This window comes from Amblyomma mixtum, chromosome 3, assembly GCF_055824585.1.
Source record: "Amblyomma mixtum isolate Tamu chromosome 3, ASM5582458v1, whole genome shotgun sequence".
Classification (NCBI taxonomy): Eukaryota; Metazoa; Arthropoda; class Arachnida; order Ixodida; family Ixodidae; genus Amblyomma; species Amblyomma mixtum.
Genome location: NC_143014.1, coordinates 255337874 through 255345767, shown reverse-complemented (window position 1 = coordinate 255345767; position 7894 = coordinate 255337874). Strand labels below are relative to the sequence as shown.

The window sequence follows — 7894 nt, the reverse complement described above, 5'->3', positions numbered from 1 at the left end:
TTTAAACCCCAAATAAATAAATAAACCAAACATTTATTCTGCTTATGGCTAGGTGTTTATGTACCTGTTGAAGTGCGAGCATACATAAGAAGAACCGAGAAAACGTGTGAATCTGTGGAAAATAGCCGCTTCATTAGCAGACGTAACGGCCGCTCTGTATAGTTTCTCTTACCTTTTGCTTTTTCCGCAAATAGAAAGGAGCTGATCCCAGAGACTCCTTAGTTTATCCATGTTGTTTATGGGCAGCCCTTTATCAGGGGCTTTTGTTCGGTTACGATTATCGTGTGCAATTGCAGTTCATGCCTTTATTTCACAGAGTGGGTCTTCAAAGCCCTCGCAAAGGGGAAATAACCTTTGGGGCAGTTTTCATGAAGCGATGGGACGCACACAATGACATGGTCGTGTATATACAACTGCGGGCAGGACAATATGAGGCAGGATTTGACGATCAAACTCCTCTCTCGCCTTACGTCGGGAAAATTTTGTGGAACTTTATGCCCATGTCAGCTGATACTACTGCAGCCGCGGCCTATACGCGCAAGAAACCTTTTTTTTTCTCTAAGGAACGGGCGTGAAAACTTCCATCGCCGATCTTTCCTTCATATTATTTTTACCACGCTTATATATACATATATATATATATATATATATATATATATATATATATATATATATATATATATATATATATATATATATATATATATTACCATGTCATTGTGTGCGTCCCATCGCTTCATGAAAACTGCCCAAAGGTTATTTCCCCTTTGCGAGGGCTTTGAAGACCCACTCTGTATATATATATATATATATATATATATATATATATATATATATATATATATATATATATATATCAAAATTTATTTCTTGCACTCTGATTAATCAATATCAGATAAAGTCAACAGAAATTGAAAAAACATCATCATCATCATCAGCCTGACTACACCCAATGCAGGGCAAAGGCCTCTCCCATGTCTCTCGAATTAACCCTGTCCTTTGTCAGTTGCCGCCACTGTATCCTCGCAAACTTCTTACTCTCATCCGCCCACCTAACTTTCTGCCGTCCCCTGCTAATAAACATAACATAACAGGATTTAATTCACGACGGTTTGGCTGGAGGGCCAGATTTTTTGAAAAAGGCTGTCCCTCCAGCCGAAATGTCGCGAATTAAGTCCTGTTATGTTTTTGAATTTCGGGTGACTCTATTTGATGTGTGTGTGTGTGTTTGTGTGTGCGTGCAAAGCTAAAACTCGAAAGGGAGTGAATTAGGTTCATTGTTAAACTGGTAAATAAAAGCAATGCACCGTTTTTTGCTTCGGTTTGTGAGCGGAGCTCGAAAGCCCTTCTGTTCGCAGAGTGGCTCAGCTCAAGAACAAGCGCTAAAACCTGAAACCTGATTTCATGCATTTGCTCTAATCATGCTATACGATACGAAGGGAATCGCACTCCCAGGATTATATTTTTACTTTGCTGTCCCAGTAACTTTATGACATCAGCGTCTTGAAGCTGTAGGCCTACTATCTAGAATTCTCACCTTCAGCTGACTAGAGTGATATTTTAAGCAGTGACAGTGGCACGCATTGCACGAAAGAAGTCTGATGCTTAAACGGAAGCCCCAACTGATCACATGAGTCGTGGGTGGCCGACGAGTACGGTTAACAGCGAGTAGACCGAACTCTTGACGCAACACCTAGAGTCAAAAGGTTATGGAAGGCAATATTTGGTTTCAACACCGTGCATCCATGCATTTTGGAGTAGAAGTGTGCGCCTTTACTGTAGATTAAAGATTACACCATGTTCCAATATGTCAGCAGTGTTATGTCTTGGGCGCAGAGAGATTATATTTATTCGCTTGAGTCCCTTCGATAACGTTTTGACGGCGGGTATTTGCAATTAAGTTCCTCAACATCCTTGTGCTAAGTCTCGTCCTGTTTTTCGAAGCCTAACTCCTTTTTGCGGCTCCAAGCATGCCCCGCTTCTCACAACAATTAATAAGTTACCATTAGTTCTGTTAAAACCAAATCCAAGATAAAGAAAAGCGGACACGGTCGTAAACCGGAAAGCATTGCCCCACTATGCTGGAACCGAAATTTCGGAGGGATCCTCATTCGGAAGAAAACTATGCTTCTGTATGTAGCTCTGTATTATGCTGCACCATGTGACAGCGCTGATCTGGAGTTTCCTATCTTGAAAACAACGTTTGAGTGATTTTAATTTCAGCCAAACAAGTTCACTTACCACCGCCTTTTATTTCTTTCTCACTTGCAGAGAGTCTGCCCAGAGAGAGCTGCTCGGCTTCCTAGGCACATGCGTTCAGCCTGGAGCAGTCACGAAGAGAGGCGGGAGCAGCTTTCCTGTTAATTATGGTGTAACATTTCTACCATAGTGGATTGTATGCAGTTGTAAATATTTATGTAATTTATTAAACGTACGTATGCATCTACCGTCTATTCATTGTTTTAAGAACCGAGCAAAACTCTGGCAAACTCAGGAAGAATTGAAGATGAAGATTATCATGATTCCTAATGCCGCCAGGGCACCTGTGGCCAAAGAGCGCCATGGCACAAGGTTTTTTTCCTTCCATTCAAGCTGGGCTTAAACACCTTTCTCCAATCTTTTCACCCTAAATAAGCCGAGTACCAGGCAGGACAAAATCTTGTAGCCATTGTGTCACCTGTAGGTACCCGGTGGTACTGGGGAAAGTCAGGAACAATTAAAGCGCGCTTTTATGCAGGCTGTTTTAGAAAAGTTACAGGAAAGATAGTGCAATTGCTACGTAAAGTGCGCATAGGAACTGGAAGTATATTCATGCTATGATGATTAGGTCCTCAAATAGCGCATACGTACTGGCCGCGTCAAAAGTATACAGTACGAGGGGTTTGCTTCTAAGCTGTTTAGCACGGCTCACTAAGCACATCTAGCAGTCCAAAGCTTGGGAAAATTAAGGACGTATAGCCATTCCTCTTTTGTGAGATTTCGGTCGCTGAGGATGCGTAACGAGGCTGACTGGAGGCCTCAAAATCAAACCCCTGGGGCTGTATACTTTTGACGGGGGCTGTAACTGAAGCCAAGCCAGTGTCCCCCGCCTCAAAAACGGCCGCCAAAAATCTTTGAGCTATTCAGATAATCGGTTCGGCGGCGGAGTGAAATATTTTTTACTAGCTTTGTTTAGTAGTTTTATTTTTTGCAGACGTCCCTAATAACGTCCCTAATAGACCGACAGCAGAACCTTGGCGTTGGAAACAGTTTTCCGCTATACGCCCTTAGTAGAGCAATAGCAAGAGCAGAAGGCAAAGCATTAGCGAATAAATTTTTTCACGACACCTCATAACACGTCATGATTTGGACCAGTAATTCGTTAAATCGACCGCATGTTCTCTACAAAGGAGTCTTTGGCGTGGAACAAACTAGAATATAAATGCTTTGGGTCTCAACTGTTCTACTGCAGTGAATTAATAAGTGGGATGCTCACAAGGTTTCCCTCGCGTTAACGGGTGCCTTGCAACTGGCCGTCTCGCCAAACATCCTAAAACAGACATGCGAATGCAGTGTTGCTGGATCGGATTTTATGGCGCGTGGGCAACAATGGCGATTATGCGCTAGACGCAGATAGCGCATACAAGTAACTGCCAAGCTCTCTCCCGATAACAGTGTGCAAGGACAATCCAAAGGCAGCCACAGGCAGCCAAAGCCTAAGGCAGCCTATGTCCAGATAAGCTGATCAACCGCCGTTTTGCTGGCAGGGCTCCCTTTGGATACAAGCATGCAGTAAACTGGACGAGGCTGGTTTGCCTGGCTGGTTCGTATTGCTTTGTGTAAGGGCAGGGCAATAAAAGTCTACCCCTAGAAGAAAGGAAAGCGTGTTTTAAGCACGAAATACTTCCTCTACTATTGTCGACATATAAGGCGAACATCGAATATGAGGGGAATATTGAATACGTCGAATATGAGGAAGAAGTTTCATTTGAACATATAAGGCCGAACTTATCCAAATATTCTGAAACTTTCTGTCAAAACGGTCACCAGCACCAAAATCTGCCGCGAGCGGGATTTGAAACGGCGGTGATACAAACTTATCAGCCTCTATTACCACCGCCTTAGGCCTCCCGGGCATCACTTAAACATGGTATTTATTATAGTAAATTAATGTTCTGTGTATATAAACTATTCGCAAAATGTTTAAGAAGCAATATGAAATCCAGATGAAATCAAAACCCTTCTAGGCAGCAAAGCACTACAATGGAGATAGAATTGAGCACATCATCAGATATTACTGTTATTATTGTTGTCAATAGAGTTTCCCCCTCTCCCGATTCAATCCTCTCTGGGGAGACATCTCAGCGAGATGAACAATCATTCGGCTGAAATCAGATTTTGCTCACACAAGAAATTCGAATTGCCTGTCCATCATAGCAGTTTTCCATGCGGTATGCAGTGCAATAAGGAAACATATGTAGCGCTTTATCAATAGACTGCAGTTTATTAAGGTATCGTACAATATAAGTAGCCAATTCTATTTCAGTGCGACTGCACAACTTGACGAAGTAAAACTCAACAATAAATCTTGTGGCGTCCCTGAACTTGTGGATGCGGATTTAATATAAACAGTGCCGCGGCTGGATTTCGAGTCCACGGCGGCGCGAAGAGATCAGCTCCGCTGTCCACTAGACAAGAGCGATATGCCATCACCGCTGCCGATCACAATGCGTTTTACTGTTCAGTGGACGTCGTCTTGTTCATCAACTTCCATCTGCAGCGGGAACAGTCAGATCACCTTAACCTCAATCGCCCTAGTTGACGACGACCCAGCAAAGCAAAATCATGAGCCAACCAGGTTAAACACAAGTTCTTGCACGTCATGTCGGTTTAGATGCTTTAAAATCTTATCAATGTCAGCTGTAGGACATCCCAGAGCAGTATTGGGTCTGTACAATAAGTAATGGAATGCTTAATGATTTCTGGAACATCACAGAGGCGACATTTTGTCAAGGACAAAAGGACGTTTTTTCCAGCCATAGCTCACCAGGCAATATCTCATTGAGCCGCTTATAAAAGAAATGTTTGTATAGATCGAGAGAGCCATTTTACGTATGCTATTAAGTACGTCATGGCCAGTACGTCATGCCAGAGCGGTACATAGCCGGAGGTTAAATAGAAATCTAACCGTTGTTGAACTGCTTCAGTGACACTGCAAGACCTCAGGAGAAAAGAAAACCAGTAAAAATGGAGCCACAAAATAGACCTGATGCATTAACTGTCATAAAGAAGGACGATTAGAAATATTAAAATGCACAGTAAGAATAGGCAAAACATTATGTAAATTTACATGCAAGTACGCAGGCACTACCGAGTATGGCGTATCTCGGCCATCACCGCAGCCTATGGCACCAGGTGCGTATATATGGCGGCCTGTTGCGTTGTCAGATGGATGTCGTCTTCATCTTCGCTCATCCATTCGTCCCGCAGCGTGGATGTTGGCGAGGACGGCTAAGTGAAAAACAAGTTGTTAGAAACAGATAGGCGTAGTCAACCGCGATATATGGAGTGATCTGGCATCACCTACTTTTCTTATGTCGGCTGTGGTCAAATGTAGCCAAGCGCGCCCTTTCTTGGTCTGAAAAGCTAGGAAAGTGACTGATGAAGGAGGCCCAAGACTTCAGTGGGTCAACCACCGTCTATGAGCCGTCCTATATGATGCGCTGCGCCGTTTCTACGATGCATTCGTAGTTTACATCTCCTCTCAACGCGATATAGACTGCATTTTTTTGTTGTTTCATCTCACATATTTTTCCGGGTTATTACTGTGTTTCACTCACACAATGTTAGCATGGGACGCACTAGAAGAATCAGGACGCTTGAAAGCTACTGGCGCCCAGAAATTCTAAGTAATCAGCAGTGCCACTCTTAAAATACCCATTCAATTACGTTACGCATGTCTACTATCGAAGCCCGCTAGACTGACCAGATTGGTCCTCTTGAATACCTGAATCTCCCCTCCGGTGAACGTGGCCGGGAAAAACCGGAGCCCCTGGCGTTTACTCAAGAAGGAAGTCGTCGGTCGGCAGGCACGGCTTCGCGTATCTACAAGGCACATGCGTCCTAGGTATGACGGTGGAGAACCGGCTGAGCGAGTTCCGCAGACTGCAGTCTTATGGGCGAAATCTTTGCAGCGTCCAGGCGTCGGTGGTTCAGTGGTAGAATACTCGCCTGCCACGCGGGTGGCCCGGGTTCGATTCCCGGCCGACGCAACAGCTTTTTTTCTGTTTTATTCGATAGCATTCCGGTAGCAAACAATTGTGCTGCAGACGTTCTTTTGGTAACCTGACTTCTCCACCACGCGCACCGCTCGTGATGGAGTGATCTAAGTCATCCTTCTAGCAGATGGTGTTTAGCGTTGGTTGCTCTTGTTTTCAGGAATCCCTTTCAAGAAAAATGGTTTACTGTGGGGCTCGCTGTTAGGAATGAAAGTGAGAGAGGAGGAAAATCCATTGCGATTACACCAATGGTAATGTGAATTATCAGCGCTAATCCGTCCCTTTTGTCATTTTGCAATGTTACATTTGCTTTGAATGCTTCTATCGCGCTTGAGTACGTCGTGCTTGTTTCTGTTCGGGATCACAGAGAGTGCTTCATGGTGTGAGAAATGTATTGTCACGGGCTTGAGCATTTTATTATGCAGGAGATATGCGGCCAGCGTTCCGACATTATCTGCCCTCTGCTCGACCGGCTTTTTCATACCAGACCGTTCGTTTAATAAGGTTGGCAAAAGATGAAATCAAAACGCTTCTAGGCCGCAAAGCACTAAAATAGAGGTAGAACTGAGCACTTCATCACATATTAATATTATTATCAATAGGGACCACCCCCTCCGGATTGAATCCTCTCTGGGCCGAGACCTCAGTGAGATGAACAATAAATCGGCTGAAATCAGATTTTACTCACACAAGAAATTCAGAATGCTGTCCATCATAGCAGTTTTCCATGCGGTATGCAGTGCAATAAGGAAACATATGTAGTGCTTTATCAATAGACTGCAGTTTATTAAGGTATCGTACAATATAAGTAGCCAATTCCATTTCAGTGCGACAGTACTACTTGACGAAGTAAAACTCAACAATAAATCTTGTGGCGTCCCTGAACTTGTGGCTGCGGATTTAATATAAACAGTGCCGCGGCTGGATTTCGAGTCCACGGCGGCGCGAAGAGATCAGCTCCGCTGTCCACTAGACAAGAGCGATATGCTATCACCGCTGCCGATCACAATGCGTGTTACTGTTCAGTGGACATCGTCTTTTTCATCAACTTCCATCTGCAGCGCGAACAGTCAGATCAGCTTAACCTCGATCGCCCTATGTGACGACGGCCCAACAGAGCAAAATCATGAGCCAAGCAGGCTAAACACAAGCTCTTGCACGTCATCTCGGTTTAGCTGCGTTAAAATCCTACCACGTTTATCAATGTCCGCTGTAGGACAACCACGAGCAGTATTGGGTCTGTACAATAAGTGATGGAATGCTCAATGATTTCAAGAACATAACAGCGGCGACATTTTGTCAAGGACAAAATAAGGACGCTTTTTCCAGCCATAGCTCACCGGGCAATCTCTCAGTGAGCCGCTTATAAAAGAAACGTTTGTATACAGCGCGAGAGCCATTTTACGTACGCTATTAAGTATGTCATGGCCAGTACGTCATGACAGAACGGTACATAGCCGGAGGGTAAAGAATAGAAATCTAACCGTTGTTGAACTGCTTCAGTGACACTGCAAGAACTCAGGAGAAAAGAAAACCAGTAAAAATGGAACCGCAAAATACACCTCATGCATTAACGGCCATAAACAAGGACGATTAGAAATATTAAAATGCACAGTAAGAATAGGCAAAACATTATG

The 7894-nt window shown here is 43.8% G+C and overlaps 1 non-coding gene across 1 annotated transcript; it reads left to right on the top strand.

Moving 5' to 3' along the window:
- Nucleotides 1–6180: 6180 nt before the first annotated feature.
- On the top strand, nucleotides 6181–6251 carry TRNAG-GCC (transfer RNA glycine (anticodon GCC)). The gene has a single exon. It is a non-coding gene; the product is annotated as a tRNA-Gly (tRNA).
- The last annotated feature ends 1643 nt before the right edge of the window (nucleotides 6252–7894 follow it).